The following is a 21,012-nucleotide window of genomic DNA, read 5'->3' on the forward strand; positions in this document are numbered from 1 at the left end:
TACAGCAGCAACTTCAAGGGAAATGGAGTTGGCCGTGTATGAAATTCCATGTTCCACTGGTAACTAATCTTAGGATTTAAATGGCTTTAGCAGTAGGGTACATGGGGGAGGTCAAGGAAGGCAAGATGGTAGCTGTGTACAGGTAGTCCTCGCTGAACAATCATTTGTTTAGTGACGGTTCAGACTTACGGCAGTGCTGGAAAAACAACTTAAGGTCTCACACTTGCAACTGTTGCAGCATCCCCACCGATCACAATTTGGGCACTTGGCAACCAGTTCTCATTTATGACCATCACAGCATCCTGTAGTCACATGATCATCATTTTCAACCTTCCTGGCCAGCTTCTGGCGAGCAAAATCAATGGGGAACTGCCTGATTCACTTAACGACCATGTGGTTCACTTAATGACTGCTGCAAAAAAAGTCATAAGATTGGGCCGGATTTGCTTAATGATGGCTTCGCTTAGCAACTGAAATTCTAGTCCCAATTGTAGTTGTTAAGCAAGGACTACCTGTAGTGCAATCAAAGCCTTACCCCTTTGTGCTCCCATGTGATGGTAATCAACAGAAAAGCAGAACAAGGCATATGAAAGGGCAGAGTTATAATGGCACTGCTGCGGCATTGGGAAAGACCAAACAGATTTAGTTAGCTGTGATCAACCTAGCATTGAGCTAGATAGAACAGTTTTATAAACAGTATGACTACAGGCAGTTTCTTACATTTAAATGAGCGTTATGGGCCAAGAAGCACATAAAGCACTGAGAAGGAGGTTGGGTGAAATGACCCCTATGGCACCTTCCAAATTCTATGATTTTATTATTCTTAAACTGATGGTTCAGTTAGGACTTTCCCAGTTTTGGTAGTAGAAAGTGAAAACTTGTCCATTCATGGAATATTGCTATTCTACTTATTCAGTGTTGGTTCTGAGTTACAGTGTTAACAGGGGCCCAGTTAAAATTAAGACTCTTCTTGCCATACTCCTAAAACTTCCTATATACAGTCAAGATTCCTTAAATCCTGTTTTGTTTGTTTTGTTTTGTTTTGTTTTGAAGGAGTGTGTGTTTGTTTATTTATCTATCTATCTAATTTGTCCCTGCTCATCTCCTCCCATCGGGGGACTCTGGGCGGTTTACAACAATCGATTAAAAACAACAACCATAAAATACACAGTATGAAAATACAATAATAAATAATATAAATAAAGGTAAAGATAAAAAGTCCAAGTGGCGAAAGAATCTAAAACAGTCCAAGTGTGGGAGGAGTGGTCTATAGCAGCCATCCCCATGTAGATCTATTCCCCTCTCCACCCCAAGCGAGGCAGCAGAACCAGGTCTTCAGACTCCTCCGAAAGGCCAGGAGTGATGGGGCCAATCTCACCTCACCTTTAATATGTCTATCAATACCAGACTGCAGTGCATGGCAGTGAAACAGGATTTATTTTTGAATAAACATGGATCATAAGTAGATGCCTGCAGCCTCATTTTTGGATATCATATGTGCCTAATCTTGCTTCACACTTTAAAGAAAAACTTTTAAAAAATCCTGGTCTTGTCTTCTGCAAGGATCTCCATCTCTATCTAATCTCTATCGATCTCTATCTCTATCTCTAAAATAAAATAAAAATAATTTAACATACACAGAAACGAAAACATTTATTTATTTATTTTTCAAGTTTCTATCACCGCCCATCTCTCCCAAAAAGGGGACTCTGGGCGATTTACAATAAGATCAAAATTAAAACATATAAATTACAATATAAATAGATCAATAAAAAGATAAAATAGATATAAAATATAAAATCCTATCAGCACAGATCTTATTTTTGGGGAGAGATCTATGATACTAGCCACCACCAAGATGAACTGGTGCCCCTCCCTCCCCTTCTTATATAACAAAAAAATACTTAAAAAAGCAAACAAAAACTAATTTCAACTATATCCAGAGTTCACCTGATCTTTTAAATCTTTAAAAACAACAACTAAGAACTAAGCTTTCAGTGTTGACCAAGCCTATCCAAGATTTTTTTCCAAAGGGAAAGACACTTTCTGCTTAACCAAATATATAATTTTCTCATAAATTGTTAAGTCACACATCTCTGAAATCCAGTCCTTAAATCTGGAATAACAATATTTTCCCATCTCCTAAGGATTATCCTTTTTGCTATTATTTGAGCATGAAAAACCCATCTTTGTTCTAAATATGTTAAATTCCAAGTAGTGCAATTCAGTAAAATATACATGTCTTTAAAAACCAGAACTTGATTGAATGAATATTACTCAGAGCAGGATTAAGAAGACTGTACAAATAATTTTTTCCCATGAAAAAAACCAGAGGAGGAGGAGGGGAGGAGGAGAAAAAGATAAGAAAGAATATTAGGGGAAAAAAGGAAAGTGAATACTTTACCTTTAATATTACTGATGATGTCATAGCTACACAAAGGAATGTAATTAAGTTGTGTAACACCAAATTTAGTAATCAGTAACAAAAATGGCCAGAGATAAGGAATCTGAACCTTAATTAGAACTGCCTTGGTATATCACTGCCAGTCCTTTTACGCAGGCTCTGGGATTCTCAGCTTGGTGTTGCAATGTCGATGTGAGGATCTGCATCTTAACTTAGAAAATTTCCATGCTAGAGTTTGGAACCTGCACTATTTTTTTTTAGTTTAGAGAAAAATAAAAAGAACTTAGAAAGACTGCAGTTGGCTATATTAATGATACAGTATAGGCCCTAATCTAGGGAAAAGAGGAAAATCCTTTTAAAAAGGAAAGAGGCACAGTTCACTGATGGAGAACAAGCTTCCATGTAGAATCACTGGTCTTCCAAATCAGTAGGGTTCTCAGTGGAAGTGAGAAAATATCTGCTGATTATTAACATACTGCTGCCAAGGTATATAGCATTACAATCTAACTGCATAGTCCAATGGCCCAGCTCAGTACAAGGCAGCATCATACAGGTAGTCCTCATTTAGCTACCTCAGTTGGGATGGGCAACTTGGTTGTTAAGCAAAGGGGTTGCTAAGTGAAACTGTCATTGTGCTTACCATCTTACTTTACCTGTCCTTTGCTTCACAGACCTGCGAAGGTCATAAATGTGAGGATTGGTCACAAAGTTACTTTTTCATCATCATTGAAACTAAATAGTTGCTGTATGAGGCAGTCGCTAAATGAGGACTACCTGTATAGTATACATTTATCCAGGAAGCCCATACTTCACATGCAACTAAGAGGCAGCCCAATTCAACATTGTGGGATAGCTGCACATTGTTTCTTTTTTTAATTGTACGGCATAGTAGTTTGGTGTTCATGCTGTTTTTTCTTGCTGGGAAATCCTTGTGAGGTCCAGCAGCCAGATGTGTAAACTATTTAGCCATGACAAGTCACATTGCCTGGGGTGCACCACAAGGAGGCTAGTCTACATTGCACCGAGTTGGGCTGAGAGAAAGGTACTGGCCCAAGGTCACCCAGCTGGCTTTCAAGCCTAAGGCAGGACTAGAACTCATAGACTTCTGGTTTCTAGCCCAGAACCTTAGCCACTAGACCAAACTGGCTGTCGCTGCACATTGGTGATATGATAGTCACAGCTTTAGCATTCTAATTCCTGATCACAGTTCCAGAATCATTAGACATAGATCACATGTTCCTCAAGGGATACTTCAACACATCATTTTATTGTATTTCCTTATTTTGGTCCTAGCAGAGGAGATAGACAGCTCATCCTTTACCCTGTAATTGTAACCCATAGTTGAAACAATAGCTGAGAATATGAGCTTCACTTTACACAATGATTAAGAGGCCCAACAGCAAAAGCAAGAACAGCTAGACTAAAAAACATCAAAGCACAACTAACAACAGTAAAATGGTTAAGTACCAGCTAACCTCAAAGCACTTGGAAATAAATGCTTTCCTTTAGTCTTCTTAGCTCATTTATTTATGATTTGTTATCATAATAGTTTATTTTTCCACTGGTCAGTATCATAGGAACAAGGAGAACAACCAAATGCAATTTCCAAGCCAATGTCAGTGTCTCAAGGATTGTTTCAAGCATTGTGTAATTGATCAGATTATTGCATTTTACACACAACTTCCCCTAAATTGTATCATCAAAAAGTTCAAAATTATATCAATTGATATGCAACTAAAATTCACAAGTACCTATAGCCCACCAACTCATGATACATTTTTGGGATAGTCATTAATGTTGGACATCACTATTCCAACAACAAGAAATGCTTTGAGAAATGCTTAAAATCTAACTCAGAATGAAGCTCACTTAAGTCCCTTGACTTAAGTGGATTCCTCCATGTCCACTTGGTGTTAGATGTGGGCCATTTAATCTGATGAAGTTGTTTTAGACTTCATCTTGCTTTTCTTGCTTCCTAGTTTTAATGAAGAGGAAAGCAATATAACCTTAGATACTGTCAGGCTATTTGTGTAATGCTGCCCAGGTTGGCTTTGAATTAATTCTAGGAAGTGTTATCTATTTGAACAGTAGCTGTGAGCATCCAGGAGTTGGGCAGGTTTATCTAGGTTATTTATCTGTCAAATGCAAGAGTTCTTTTGACATTTCCTCTTGAGAAAGACAATGCCGTGCTTTGTTCAAATTTGCTGTTGAAGGATTGTTGTCTACTTACATTTGTCTTGTGGTATAATTTTGTAACAACATGTTTTCATAAAGTTCAAATGAACAGAACTGTTTTCACAAGTGTGTGGAAAAAACCCAGTGGGTTTGCTTACCTTAACAAAAAAATCACTTTTATTTTTGACATACATTTAGTATGATTAACTAATAAGCTTATAATTCAAACTGATAGAAAAAATGGTTTCACACTTACCTCAATTCGTAAAAGCGAAAAATTAAGCATTTAGATATTTTAAAATGTTGCAACTAAACTAGAGGAATTCTTTTAGGACTTAGGAATTCTCTTACTTTTACCTGCAGTCTTTAAATACAAGGTCTTCCTTCTTGATAACATCTAAACTAAAACTATAATTTAAAGTGGAAAGAGACAGCTCTCAGTTCCTGACTTAGAAAAATCTGATCATTCCAGAAGTTTGTAACAAAAATTGAATCATATCTTCCTATTTGGGCTTTATACATATGGGACATATGATTTAATTATTAGAAGTTTGTCTTCCTGTTACATCCCATGTTCTTAGAATTGATAGGTACCATAATAAATAATAAAGATTTCACTCTAATCCTGTATCTTCCAAGGAACTCATCACAATGCCCCTTCTTCATAAGACCCAAAGAAAACCAATGGAAAAAGGATAAAATAATTTTGATGGAGATGAAAACGGTATTAATAACAATGACCCATAAAGAGCAGAGCTGAAATTGGCTTCTTTCCAGCTTTACCTGGGGAACTACCTGTAGAATGACCAATGTATGCTTAACACAAAAACATTTCATTCCCTTTACCTCTCCCACTTTGTTTATTATCTTAATTCTAAAAGCTCCACTCTGTCTCTGATACTGATGATGACAATGATGTGTTGCACTTCCAATTACAACAAACTTTATTGTAAATATTCATGATTAGATTTCATGTATTCTACAGAATTATTAATCTTTAAGATTAGGGCCATCAGACCTGGCTGAAAAATAGTCGCTAGATGCTGCCATCCAAAGATCATTTAGATTGTTTGCACCACAGAATCTATGTATGCTACGGATCTATTAATCTTTCAGTTTAGGGCTATTAGATGTGGCTGCCATCATAGCTTTCTGGAAGGTGTCACATACCTGGAAGAGCCTGATGAGGGGAGGATAATCTATATAATACAACAATTTAAAGGAGACCTAATTAAGGACTTTGCCCACTAATAGTTGAGCTGCAGCACTCAAGTCCCAGTAACATAGTCCTGTTCTGGGCATCGACTTTGAGTGCTTTTCAAGTAGGAAAATGGAATAAAAATATATTTAAAATAAATAATAAAATAAAATCTTGCAGCCACAATGCTATGTTTGGAATGGTTTATCTTGCTTAAGATGAGTATGGATTCTGCCAATTAACTGCACCTTAGAACACATGATAGAACTGTGTTAGGAACCCCCAGAACATTGTTTGGCTTAATGGCAGCTTCCTTTGGCTACTTCACATACCCTGGTGAAAGGGCAGCTTTCACTCCATGCCCTCCTGCTAAACATTCCTAACAGCAACTTCACTTGATGTGGGGAAACACTCAGACTAAGCTTGGGCAGGGAAACGGGTAGTTTAAATGTGGCTGAACTCCAGATTCATAGAGTCCTGTCTAGTACGGACAATGGTGAAAGGTGCTGGAATCTGAAGTTCAGCAACCGCTGGAGGGCTACAGGTTCCCAAACTTTGAATTAAGTTATCAGGGTTGAGCTAAAGGACTAGCTGGTACCCATGAAACCATTAACAACAGCCCCATTGACAGACTTCCCAGCAACTCCTGCACGGAAACTACAGTAGAGCATTAAGATGGTGTTAACATTATGCAGGGAGAATCGGATTGTTTTTGTTTGGTTGTGAGAAAGGTTTTCTTTGAGCAATTTTTTTAAAAAAAACATATTTCACAGCTGAAATATGCCAATCAATTACCATGGAAATGCCATTGTAAAGAAGCCACTGCTTTTGCAGGAGACAGAGACTCTCTTAGCCCTTTCCAGAAATTTTACAGGAAGTGTAACGATGAGGATAAATAACAGGTGCTGTGAACAGCTGTTAATGCACCACAAGTTGCCTTTTTTCAATTGGTTTTTTGTTAAGGGATCAAGATCTATTTTTTTACAGAGGGGTTCATCATCAAATATTCAAGGAACATTTCTTTCTTGGCTTTTAAAATTCAAGAAAGGGGGGAAAATGCCATTCTTCATTTGGTTAACATGTGGCCTTCAAAGCAATAATGTTTCAACAAAATTAATAATTTTAACTGATTGTTTTCTGCATATGAGCCATACAACTATATCCTTTGGAAACCCAAAGAAGTTTTCTGAGGAGTGACTTGCAGTAAAAAGACCGTAGAATCATTAGGGACACAAACATTACCATAAATATAATGCAACCAAATTTGCAAATGGATAATGGCTCACTTGGTTATATTGCCCTACACTCCAGCTGAATCAGAGCTGAAGTGGCAAAAGGGGAAATTAATATACAGTAAATGCATTCCATAATTTGTTAGACAGATACCTTGGCTTTCCTCCAGGAGCTCAAGGGAGCATACATACCTGTTCCTCACAACTCTGTGAGGGAGATTGTGCCAAAGGATAGTGATTAGCTCAAAGCCACTTAGGAAGTTTCAGTTGGTCCCTAGTCCTACTCCACCCCGTAACCATTACACAGCACTGGATCACCTCTCAGTATCACCTCACAGTTGTTTTATTCAAGTTTGATCAGAGATAAAATGTTGCTGTATATCATTTGCCTCCTTATTATCTGCTCCAAGTTGCGGCTAATTAGCCATCATACCCATTTCTGGTATACTTCATATAACCTTATCGCTCCCTCTGCTTGTCCATTTTTTTGTTTCTGATACTCAACGTTTCCTGGCTACAAACAAACAAACAAACAAGAGGTTATCTTCGCTACCTCCCTGCTCTGGGGAGTGACTTGGGCTGAGGCTTTGGAGGGTTGTGGAGGAGGCCAGTCGTGTTATTGTTGTGTTTTTGGGGAGCGAAGGGGGTCCTGAAACTGTAGATCTGTTACGTTTTTGGTCGCCTCCATGGTGGGAAGCTAGGAATCGATCCTCATCTGTTTCTCTGCTTTGTTGAATTTTTGGGTCCCAGTATCATTACTGGGGCTGGTCTGGATTTTTTTCTTGCCTCTGGATGGCATTTTTGGGCCATAGGGCTAAGCCAGAAGGGGCCAGTCACAATTTAGGAGCTTAGTTCAGGAGCTGCTAGTTGATCACCATCTTTGCTCCTCCCTGTCCTGGCTACTGAATGTATTCAGTTCAATCAGTGCAGACCTGGGGTTCAGAGGAGATTTGGTTTCCTGATAAAAATGTGTGCTGGCAAAGGTGTACTTTTGCCAAGTTAGATTCCACTGAGTTAGATGCCACTCAGTTGGTTAGAAATCACTAGCCAATGGCTTAAAAGAAGTCAAGTATCGGCCCATGCCAGCAATTTTATGCAATCATTTTAATGAGGGGAAGCAGAGAGTAGCAGTTAATGTAATTAAATTTACAAGGAGTATTTGTTGGACCGAATATCATGAATCCAAAATGTGAAATGAAGGCTATGGAGAAGTGCCATGGCTTCTAACAGAGTGGGAAGTAATGAAACACACTACCATTCTTTGCCAGAAAATGTATGCCAAAATTGACTTAGTAAGAGCAGTGTTTTTTTTTTTTTTTGGAGGAGGGGTCAATTGTTACTTCTTGTAGTTATTTTATCATGGATTTCTTCCATGCCATTTTTAAAATGTACTATAAGATGGTGCAAACACAGAATAAGTGACTTGATAACTAAGACAATGTAAACGAACATTATTTTAAAAAATCAAAATGTGTAAAATTTATGCCAGTTTCCTTTATACTTGGCATGGTAAATTCTTTTTTCTTAAAAAGCAAATTTTATATGTTCAAACATGAAATTACTTATTCATGGAGTTCAAACTATTAGGCTTGAACTGGCAGTTTCGACAGCCTGGTATTAACACTTGTCAAATGTAAGGGAATCTTGTTTGGCTTCAGGATAGTTCATACTCCCCTTCTTCTTCAGGATGGGAAAATGATATAAAGCTGTAGAATACTTTTGCCCAGCTTGGTATTCTCTGGATACATGGGATTTCAACTTCCGTAATCCCCAATCATTACAGGAACTGAAAGGATTATGGGAACTGAAATCCAAGATATGGAAGGCACCAGACATGGAAAGGTTGCTACAAAATGCAAAGAAAAAAAAAGTTTTCGAGAGAGAGTATTCCTGTTCCTTCTGTCCTGTTCTTCTGTGTCACACCATTCCCACATCTAGGAGACTGTCTAGGTGTATTGGGTGGATCTGCCATATTGCTGACTTGCAGAACTGTGTGATCTGTCTCATGAATTAAAACATGAAACAGCACTTGAATATTTTCAATCTGTATATGAATATACCTTCAGCAAAGGATCATTACCTTGCCGTGGTGCTGGAGCTTGAGCACCTCAATGATGCCATGAGCTAAACCGTGAAGGGCCACCCAAGACGGGAAGGTCATGACAGAGAGGTCAGACTAAATGCGATCCCTGGGGAAGGTAATGGCAACCCACCCCAGTATTCTTGCCGTGAAAACTCAATGGATCAGTACAACCAGAGATATGTCGGTATACCATTGGAAGATGAGACCCCCAGGTCGGAAGATGGTCAAAATGCTACTGGGGAGGAACAGAGGATGAGTTCAAGTAGCCCCAGACGTGATGATGCAGCTAGCTCAGAGCCGAAAGGACGGCTAGCGGCCGACGGTGCTGGTGGTGAATGGCGAATCCGATGTTCTAAGGATCAACAAACCATTGGAACCTGGAACGTAAGAACTATGAGCCAGGGCAAATTGGATGTGGTTATTGGTGAGATGTCAAGATTAAAGATAGACATTCTGGGCGTCAGTGAACTGAAATGGACTGGAATGGGCCACTTCACATCAGATGACCACCAGATCTACTACTGTGGACAAGAGGACCACAGAGGAAATGGAGTAGCCTTCATAATTAATAGTAAAGTGGCTAAAGCAGTGCTTGGATGCAATCCAAAAAATGATAGAATGATCTCAATTTGAATTCAGGGCAAGCCATCTAACATTACAGTGATCCAAATATACGCCCCAACCACAGATGCTGAAGAAGCTGAAGTAGAGCAATTCTATGAGGATCTGCAGCACCTACTGGACAACACGCCTAAAAGAGATGTTATTTTCATCACGGGAGACTGGAATGCTAAGGTGGGCAGTCAAATGACACCTGGAATTACAGGTAAGCATGGCCTGGGAGAACAAAACGATGCAGGACATAGGCTGATAGAATTTTGCCAAGACAACTCACTCTGCATAACAAACACTTTCTTCCAACAACCTAAGAGACGGCTTTATACATGGACTTCACCAGATGGACAACACCGAAATCAGATTGACTACATCCTTTGCAGACAAAGGTGGCGGACATCTATACAGTTGGTAAAAACAAGACCTGGAGCTGACTGTAGTTCAGATCATGAACTTCTTCTTGCACAATTTAGGATCAGACTAAAGAGATTAGGGAAGACCCACAGATCAGCTAGATATGAGCTCACTAATATTCCTAAGGAATATGCAGTGGAGGTGAAGAATAGATTTAAGGGACTGGACTTAGTAGATAGGGTCCCGGAAGAACTATGGACAGAAGTTTGCAACATTGTTCAGGAGGCGGCAACAAAATACATCCCAAAGAAAGAGAAAACCAAGAAGGCAAAGTGACTGTCTGCTGAGACACTAGAAGTAGCCCAAGAAAGAAGGAAAGCAAAAGGCAACAGTGCTGGGGGAGATATGCCCAATTAAATGCAAAATTCCAGAGGTTAGCCAGAAGAGATAAGGAATTATTTTTAAACAAGCAATGTGCGGAAGTGGAAGAAGACAATAGAATAGGAAGGACAAGAGACCTCTTCCAGAAAATTAGAAACATTGGAGGTAAATTCCAGGCAAAAATGGGTATGATCAAAAACAAAGATGGCAAGGAACTAACAGAAGAAGAAGAGATCAAGAAAAGGTGGCAAGAATATACGGAAGACCTGTATGGGAAGGATAACAATATCGGGAATAGCTTTGATGGTGTGGTCAGTGAGCTAGAGCCAGACATCCTAAACAGTGAGGTTGAATGGGCCTTAAGAAGCATTGCTAATAACAAGGCAGCAGGAGATGACGGCATCCCAGCTGAACTGTTCAAAATGTTGCAAGATGATGCTGTCAAGGTAATGCATGCTATATGCCAGCAAATTTGGAAAACACAAGAATGGCCATCAGACTGGAAAAAATCAACTTATATCCCCATACCAAAAAAGGGAAACACAAAAGAATGTTCAAACTATTGAACAGTGGCACTCATTTCACATGCCAGTAAGGTAATGCTCAAGATCCTGCAGGGTAGACTTCAGCAATTCATGGAGCGAGAATTGCCAGATGTACAAGCTGGGTTTAGAAAAGGCAGAGGAACTAGGGACCAAATTGCCAATATCCGCTGGATAATGGAAAAAGCCAGGGAGTTTCAGAAAAACATCTATTTCTGTTTTATTGACTATTCTAAAGCCTTTGACTGTGTGGACCATAACAAATGGTGGCAAGTTCTTAGTGGTATGGGGATACCAAGTCATCTTGTATGCCTCCTGAAGAATCTGTATAGTGACCAAGTAGCAACAGTAAGAACAGACCACGGAACAACGGACTGGTTTAAGATTGGGAAAGGAGTACGGCAGGGCTGTATACTCTCACCCTACCTATTCAACTTGTACGCAGAACACATCATGCGACATGCTGGGCTTGAGGAATCCAAGGCTGGAGTTAAAATCACTGGAAGAAACATTAACGATCTCAGATATGCAGATGATACCACTTTGATGGCTGAAAGCGAAGAGGAACTGAGGAGCCTTATGATGAAGGTGAAAGAAGAAAGTGCAAAAGCTGGCTTGCAGCTAAACCTCAAAAAAACCAAGATTATGGCAACCAGCCTGATTGATAACTGGCAAATAGAGGGAGAAAATGTAGAAGCAGTGAAAGACTTTGTATTTCTAGGTGCGAAGATTACTGCAGATGCTGACTGCAGTCAGGAAATCAGAAGACATTTAATCCTTGAAAGAAGAGCAATGACAAATCTCGATAAAATAGTTAAGAGCAGAGACATCACACTGACAACAAAGGTCCGCATAGTTAAAGCAATGGTGTTCCCCATAGTAACATATGGCTGCGAGAGCTGGACCATAAGGAAGGCTGAGAGAAGGAAGATCGATGCTTTTGAACTGTGGTGTTGGAGGAAAATTCTGAGAGTGCCTTGGACTGCCAGAAGGTCAAACCAGTCCATCCTCCAGGAAATAAAGCCAGACTGCTCATTTGAGCGAATGCTATTAAAGGCAAAACTGAAATACTTTGCCCACATAATGAGAAGACAGGACACCCTGGAGAAGATGCTGATGCTAGGGAGAGTGGAGGGCAAAAGGAAGAGGGGCCGACCAAGGGCAAGGTGGATGGATGATATTCTAGAGGTGACAGACTCGTCCCTGGGGGAGCTGGGGGTGTTGACGACCGACAGGAAGCTCTGGCGTGGGCTGGTCCATGAAGTCACGAAGAGTCGGAAGCGACTGAATGAATAAACAACAACAATTAGAATACACAGACATTCACAAAGTTCTAGTTCACAACACAACTGCAGATCTCCATGTTCCTGTAATACTTGTTTTTCAAAAGGAAATAGACAACAATGGCATTTATACTCCTACAGCATTGTGCTGAAATACTTGCTTCTGTTATTTATGTGTTAGATATATATCCTGATCTTCCTCCAGAAGCTCCAGGTACTTCTTCCTCTACTTTCTCCCCATACTGACACCTTTAAGGTTATTTGGGCTGAGACATAGTGACAGGCCCCAAATCACCTTCTGTAGTTAGTTTTTCTGGCTGAGGGTGAACTTGAACTTGGATTTCCCTACTCCTAGTTCAACATTTTAGCTATCTCACTAACTGTCCTTTATTACATTCAGTCAATAAAACATGGACCATGGGCCAACCTTCTCACTCTACTGCCCTCTATACATACAGTATTAGACAATTCCCATCTTCCATGATGACTAGAACTAAGGCAGGATGGAGTCACAATACATCAAATGGGCATTGTTTTGATCATAGCCATTCACACAAGGAAGACTCTTGTGATTTTAAATAGTACTGTCTGGAAACACCATCCTTAGTTCTTTGTCATAAAAATTGCGGAGAAGAAAAATGCATAGTTCAACAACCACTTACAGAAACAGGAGTTGCCAAGTAATTAAATGGTTGAGATCCTATACTGCAATGGCTAAGGTTTTAGCACATTTAGAATGATGGTGAATCTAAATGAGCTTTAGACATTAAGTTTTATTCAGCCTGAATTCTTGCATTTCTGCCTGTTGTTAGACGTATGCTTCATTGGAAGCAGCATTTTCAAAGTGAAGAATAAGATAACAAATATACAAGTCTTCTTTCCATAATCTAGTGCAGCCTTTCTCAATCTTTTGACTCTGGAGGAACCCTTGAAATATTTTTCAGGCCTTGGGGAACCCCTGCACATTCAGGCTCAAATAGAGGCCACAAGTTACAAAATTGTTATATTCGTTTCATGGGTAGTCCTGTATATATGCACTAACAGTGTTCTTAAACTAAAAATAAAGAATGAAACTTATGTACCTCTTTAATGTGAAGTTGCCTGAATTTGAAATAAATTTTTAAATAAATCGTGATCTCCCAGGGAACCCCTAGTGACCTCTCACAGAACCCTAGGGTTCCACGGAACCCTGGTCGAGAAACCCTGATCTGCTGCCTTTGACATATGCTGAGATTGCAACTCCTAGAAATCTGAAAGCTGATGAAGTCATTTGACCCAATGTTTAATTCAAAATAGCAGAAAAGCATATTGCAAAGAGTTAGATGGTTTTGATGTTTATGCAGAAGATAGTCATAATGCTTCCCATTTTGTCCTATGTGTTTACCAAAAACATTTATCTCCAAAATCAACCCTGAATTCCTCAGTTTGGGCTACCTTACTGAGGTAGTATCTCAGTAATTTATAGTATCTAAAATGGTTGGAAAAAATATACTCTGTTAAAAAGATTTCTATTTCAGGAAGAACAGATGTTAAATCTAAAGGTAAGAAAGGTCATTTGGATGGTCTGTTGATCACTATGGAAATTATTGGCCATTGGTTAATGATCTTAAAGATGCATTCCTTTTGTCTGCCATAAATCTATCCCATAGTGTTTCCCTTTAGATCCCTTTATATGGAGACAAACAAAAAGACGTGTTTGTAGTGAATAACTGGAGCTGATATTCTTGCCAGCTGTTAGGGGACTTATTAAAAAAAAACCCAAGGGAGAAGTAAGGTCAATGACATCTGGTTAACTATGATGTTTCCAAATACAACTATTTGTTTTGAGATCTGGAAAAAAGGAGGTAATAAGAGATGCTGCCAACTATTTGCTCTGCATTCTCTTTTTGAAAAGTGAAAGTGATGACATGGAATCAAAACTGCTGTAACATTAATAGGAACTTGATAGCAAAGAAATGGTGACATTACATTGGCTCATATTAAATAATGCAAGCATTTGCATTCACACTGTAAACTTCCAAAGTTAGCTTTTTTTCTGTCAAACTATTCAATGGATTCCCCCCCCCTTTTTTTTTTTGTGCTGGGATGGAAAATACTGGAAGACAGGCAGAGAATGAGTTGTTTTGTTCCTTCATCCTGTATCTACCCACCTACCGTTCTTTTTCTTTTCTGCTCAGCAGCTAACCACAAAGATTTGCCCAACTCTTTTGCTCTGTGTTGGCTTCTCAGTTCCCTTTTCACCTTCTTTCCAATTTTGCTGATCACGTCGGAGAAAATGTCACTAATAAACACCTTTCTTTTTAAGTGTTAAAATCTTATTTGTTGTTTTTTAAACTACAGCATAGCTTGGCCACTCTTGGTACTAGGATTTTCAAAGGAAAAGATGAAAAGCCATATTTTTATTCTCTGGTTTTCCTCTCCGGCTCTTCAAGTAGAAGCTTTGTTGACTTTTGCTTAAGACTAAATTGAACTTAGCCTGCCTTTCTCCTCCTGGTTGTTTCACGGAAGTCCAAGCAGCTCAAATCAGTAGATAATGAAAATCCCAAAATGGAAACAAGATTTATTTTTTTCAATAAAGTTATTTCCTGAGGTCAACAAAGGACAGGAAAAGAGATGACAATTACTTGAATAAACAGAACTCAGAGAAACAAAACTCAACATGCAAATGAAACCACAAAGTCACCAAACCATGATCCCTGCAACAAAAGATTGTTGTGCAACCTACTAGAATTTTGTTATTTTTAGCCAAATGGCCTCAAGGAGTATTTTCCATTTGAAAGATTGCTATGCTTTCTTATGCCTACAGCAATAGCATTCCTAGTATTATTACTTCTGTTACTATTAATAAAATACAACACCTTGAAAATATTTTTTCAAGATAATAGCAATACCAATCAGCCAAAAGGGATTCCTGTGGATTAAAGACTAATTTGGGGTTAATGACCTCTTGATAAATCTCAGACTTTTAATCTTCCAAAGAACTTATGGCTCAACCATTACTGCTTATTAATATCAGTATATTGACAGGAGAGTTACTAGATTTACCCTTTACCTCTGCTATTTTAAATTATTTCAAGCAATAAAAACAAGGTATATGACTCATGACACTTGGGAAAAGCACACTGAGAGAAAAACAAAAACAGCTTGAAAACAATCTTTGCTTAGTAATAGAGAAATCCATAAGGATGTCATTTGTCATAAAGAGTTTGTACTGAAATGGCTCAGGTTTTGCTACAAGCCGAAGTGTCCGTCTTTGTACTTCAATAATTGAAGGACCAGGAAGAGGCCAAATAGTTTATTCTGGCTTTGCACAACAGGAAAACCACCCTCCAAAAGGAAGCACTCATATACAGTAGCAGCCTTCCCAAACTTGGTAGCCTCCAGATAATTCTGGATTTTGGGCATTTTACTTCCCAAATGCTGGAGGAACTAAGCTGGGGAGAGCTCTGATGTCTTTGGCAAACAAAGCCACATTTTTCAGATCCTGATAACTCCTTATGGCAGGCCCCTTCTGTACCCCCACATTCGCCAACTCTATGAAAAGAAAACAACATTTCAGATCATTTAAATTCCATGAGTTGAGCTATGACAACTCAAAATATACTGTAGTTATTGAGAAGAATAATTTTCTTATTGAATTAAACCAGTATTCTGGTGAAGCCCACTGAATTACATCGCCTTATTTCTACACTGGTATTTCTGCAAGCTGTCACTGGTTAGTTCAATACCATTGTTTCCTCTTGCTTTCCAGCATCATGACTATGGTAGCATATACATGTGTGATCACTCCGAGCAAAGGACAATATTTGGGAAAACAGTTCTACCACACAATGATTGGAGGCGATGGGTACTGACAAACTAAGCCCCAAATGGAGCTACTGGAAAGAAAGAGCAGACATCACCATAATCTGGGAAGCCCCAAGTTTTGGCAAAAGAAATTCCTAAAAGTGTTTAGGAGAAATAACCTAAGCCAATAACTCCCCTCCAAAGTTAGCAAATAAATAAATAATATTAGCTCTTCACCACTCAACATGTTGAGTGACCACATATTGTTGAATGCTAGGAGCATCTTGAAAACTAGGACAAAAAAAATAGAACTGAGAAGCAGGGGTAGCTGGCTGGAACTCTGGATAGGAGCCCTCCAACCTAAAGCGTTTTATTGCGGGTCATACTGATCAAAGATACATAAATAGGGAGCACATTTATGAGTGGCCAGCTGGACTGTTGCTCCATGCTTCCCCAAATCTGTTTCCCAACGTACATACAGACTGTTGCTATGCAGCCAATATAGTACAAGTATGTCATAAGGCTGCTAGTATGACTTTCAGTGATTGCAGTAATAAGTTGTCAGCAACTGAGATATTCCAGCAATTCCAGGAGCTTCTGCACATAGGAATCCTATCTGGGCATTCCTACACCTGATAAGAATTGCAAACAGAATAATGTTTTCTAACCTTGTTGTCTTCATCATGTCCCTATGCCCAGCCCTACTATTTTTCATCTATTAGAGAAGTCATGGCTAAACTGGGGATTCTCCAGATTTGTGAGCCAACTGCAGAATTCCCCAGCCAGCATGGCCACACATCTGGAAAACGCCAACTTTGGGGGCAGGTTACTTTGAAGAGTGAATATCTGCAGCAGAGAGTTAACACCTCCCTGCTGCAAAAGTTCCATCTCTTCCAAAATGCGGAGGGGACAGAGTTCAAACAGGTTTAAATATTATGTTTCAATGACACCTACAGTGTCTTAATAATCTTAATTCTGAGATGATTCAGGCTCAGTTCTAGAATGGCTGCCTCTGACTTTCCTATCTCAGTTTCTTAACAGCCAACAAATAACCATTACATAGATTAGAAATCTAATATTATGTCATGCTCCTTTTAAAGGTGTTTAATACATCAAATCCTATATAAACAGGTACTGCAAATGGACAATAAGTAAGAGTAAAATTTAATTTGTTTAGAGTCAACTAATGCTTTCTATTCAGATAACTAAATGCCATTTGATTAATGAACTTTCTTCCATCAGATGGGGTTCAGTGTATTTAAATGAACACTCATGGAGTTGGACATTTAGGGGGCTGTGGTTCCAATGTATCTGATGGGCACTCAGTTGAGAAAAAAACGAATGGAGACTAGATTTCTTTTCACTCCTTCTTGGACAATCTAACAGCTGCAAAGACACAAAAGTGAAACAAAATTAAAGTAACTTCAGGGCTACAATTGTATGGTGTGAATGCCTCTTTAACTCCCTCCCCCTGCAGCGCCCCAGATATCCTGACCGACTGCAGTGCATACAATTAAATATTTATAAAAGAAATGGGAGAACTCCGAACCTGGAACCCTTTCCACATTTCACCATATAGAAATCCACAATAACTTTAGCTATACTTGCTAGGTTTGGTGGGATGCCTTCTCAATGCAAAACTGTCTAGGTTTAGATGGTTTACTAAGCCATGAACCAGAGCTTACAGATCATAACGGCTGGGTTTAAACAATATCTTGCGCACAAGATAAACAATTTACATTTGAGTTCAGCACCATGGGTAAGCCCAATCTCAGTTTATAGTGAGGGTATGAAACTTAAAAGCAAAATGAATACTTTCAACCCTTTCCATGAGTCCTTCCAAGATAAAGCTAAGCTTCTCCATAGACAATAAGATGTATGAAAGTCTTTTCCATGGAAGAGTGTGCCCATTATTCTCTGTATATGGGATCTTTGGTTGTTCTAAAGAGAGTAAAAGCGGGGAGTGAATGAGGGATGATATTTCAGAATGCATTCTACCTCTAACGCATAAACTTATTCACTGATAAAAAGTACAATAACAATGCTATCCAGAAAAGTCCTAAGACTGTCTTAACAAGAGACATAAAACCATCACCAGAGCCACAATAAAATATTTGCATTCTGAAGTTTTTTTTAAAACCTTGATGAAATAAAACATTTTTATTTTTTTACCATCTTGTTGGTGTTTTTAGCATTTTTAATCATCATTTTATTTTTTCCCAGTACTTAATTAGGTTTAGTTTTCTTTGGAAGAAAGTCCAAGCAAGTGTATAGGACTCTGTGATACTTCACTACATTTGCAGATAAGACAGGGTGAGCACTGTATGAGTAAACAGAGGAGACCCAGGTTAAAAACTCCAATAAACTTAAAAAATTCACAACCTACACCATAATCCCAAATGCTATTACTTAGAGAACCCAAATACAGCTTTTATCCTTCTTATTGTCTGATTCTAACTGCCAGTTTCTCTAGACAGGCAGAAACGTAGATCATGACATATTCAGGAATGACTTAATAAAGAGAATGACTCTTCTTTTGTATATTTTCAAACTATTTGGTAGGCCAGCTATTCAGATTAATCTTTCTAAGGAAAAGAAGGAACTGACTGGCCAGTTTTGCTAGGAAGATTCAGACAGTCTTAATCCTACTGACTGTCTCATTTTATTCTCAGTTTTACAACAATCCATTTTGAAGTGAGTAAAGAATGGTCCAGATGAATTTCTCGAAGAATGGTCCAGTTTAGTGTTTCCCAACTGTGGCAACTTTAAGATGTGTGGACACTGCCAGATTTTGTTTGTACTCCTTCTGCCAAGGAAGGCCTACAGGTCACAAAAGCCAAGAATCTAGACAACAATTTACACTTTCTCAGGCAAGAACAGAAAAGACACAGGAAACTCCTGACTCCACCTATATATGACTAAGTCCAGTGTTGCTAACAGACAAAAATTCATACTGACACAATCAATACTGTGCTTTTCCTCCAGGATAAGCTGAGACACGATGGCCCAGGTTGCTTGATATACTTAACTACTTGGGGTGGGCTAAGTTTGTTGGGCAAGCTCCAAAGCTGAGTTAAGCAGCTTTGCTATTTAACCCAGAAATAATTAGATGTAGCCCCAAACAACTCCCACCATCCCCTGTCATGCAAATTACTCACTGGAGATGATGTCCATGACTGAAGAAAAATGGGGTCGTTGTTGTTGTTGTTGTTGTTATTATTATTAATGTATTGGCCACCCAACTCCAATGGACTCTGGGTAGCATTCAAAACTAGAAAAAGAAACATAAAAACATCTAAAAACATTAAATCTTGCCTCTATAGTTATCTTAGTTTCTATTTATCTGATCCCAAGAGCAATAAGAGTGTGAATTCATCTCTGTCTACCAAAGCTGTCTGAATTAAATATTGGTCTATCTGTTTGCTATTTTCAAACCTTTATTGTTCTGTATTTGAAAGATCTAAATTACCATCAGAACTAATGTTGTGATATTCTGTTTCCAATATTAGAAGAGCTTTCCCTAGTGTGGCTGCACCCATAAGGCCAAAGGCTGAGAATTATAGAAGCTGAGGTCGAACCCATTTGGAAGAATGGTGTTGTGTAAATTAAATTAGAAAATCAAATCAGATCAGATCAGATCAGATCAAATATGAATCCTCATCAGCTTCATACAGTTTCAAAAAAGGGCAATCTCTTCTAGATCCATGTCTTGAAGAATCACATTATTGCTCCTACTATGTTATTGTTCTTGACTTGTGGACCAGCAAACTACTGTAGTACATATTTAATCTTTAAATATTTTACAAAAAGATTTTTCTATTTAGAAAAAAATAGTTTATGTTAGTTGGTTGCATAGTGCACTATTATCATAATTTGATTTGTCTGGTTTTGCTTAGCACATGACCCCAACCATTATGCTTTGTGAAGCATGTTTATAGCTTAGCATATTTTCTGAATCCAACCAACAATGGCTTGTTCAATACACCATGATTAAGCAAGCCACCTTTTACATGGTCAGTGAACCTGGCTGACAATAAATAAATAAATAAACAAATTCAGACAATAAATCTAAGCAAATTCTTAGATCTGAATGTCAAATTAGCAAAAATCAGCTAAATTGACAAAATGGTGTTTTTAAATAAAATTTCTACTTTCATCAGTTTCCTGAGGCTTATCAAGATCCAAGGGCTTAGCTTAGAGACAAGATAAGTAAAGCATTTTACAATGAAATGTCTGTCATTGTGAGTTAAATAATTCATATTTTTTTATGGGGAAGAAGAGAGACACTCTGCGTGCATTGAGCATACCCACACCACAACAGACCACTGGACGGCATCATGGATCTTGATGATGCACCGTGACTTTCCTGTTTTCGACTGGGTGCTGTGTACATATAGCTACCATCAAACCTAGTAAGTTATTATGTGGTCAAGTGTCTTGATTTGGTGCAAAAACATTGATGTTCCTGTGTCCTGTGTCAATTGGTGCAAGGAAAGGAGCCTGTCTCTGTAGAATAACTTAGAGATATTAATGGGAAAGGTATCAGCTGCTCTTGAAAACACCAATAATATTCATAATTAAAACTATGGTCCCCAGGGCATCTGTCTTTTATACCCTTCTCTGAATCTGGATTTTATTTCCTCTTATTCTTTTGTTTGAACATACACAGGGAGTCCTCCCTTTTCTTGTATCTGCATTAGACAGTGAATGTTTTCTTTCCCCATTATGCCCAAGATATTTCAGTTTTAAATTTAAAATTGTATGAGGGGCTCAAATCAAGATCTTTCTGTGCCTTGGTAACAGGGCCATTTTGTCATAAGAAGAACACACACAGTTCACCTCTGCAGAAATTCAGGTCATGGAGTGGTAGGGTTAGTCTCAATCATGTGACACAAAGATGGGTATCATGATGCTTGCAGTTGACCCCTTAACACCTGGGTGTGGTAGAAAGATCAACTA

The sequence above is a fragment of the Candoia aspera genome, chromosome 1 (assembly GCF_035149785.1).
Source record: "Candoia aspera isolate rCanAsp1 chromosome 1, rCanAsp1.hap2, whole genome shotgun sequence".
Classification (NCBI taxonomy): domain Eukaryota; kingdom Metazoa; phylum Chordata; class Lepidosauria; order Squamata; family Boidae; genus Candoia; species Candoia aspera.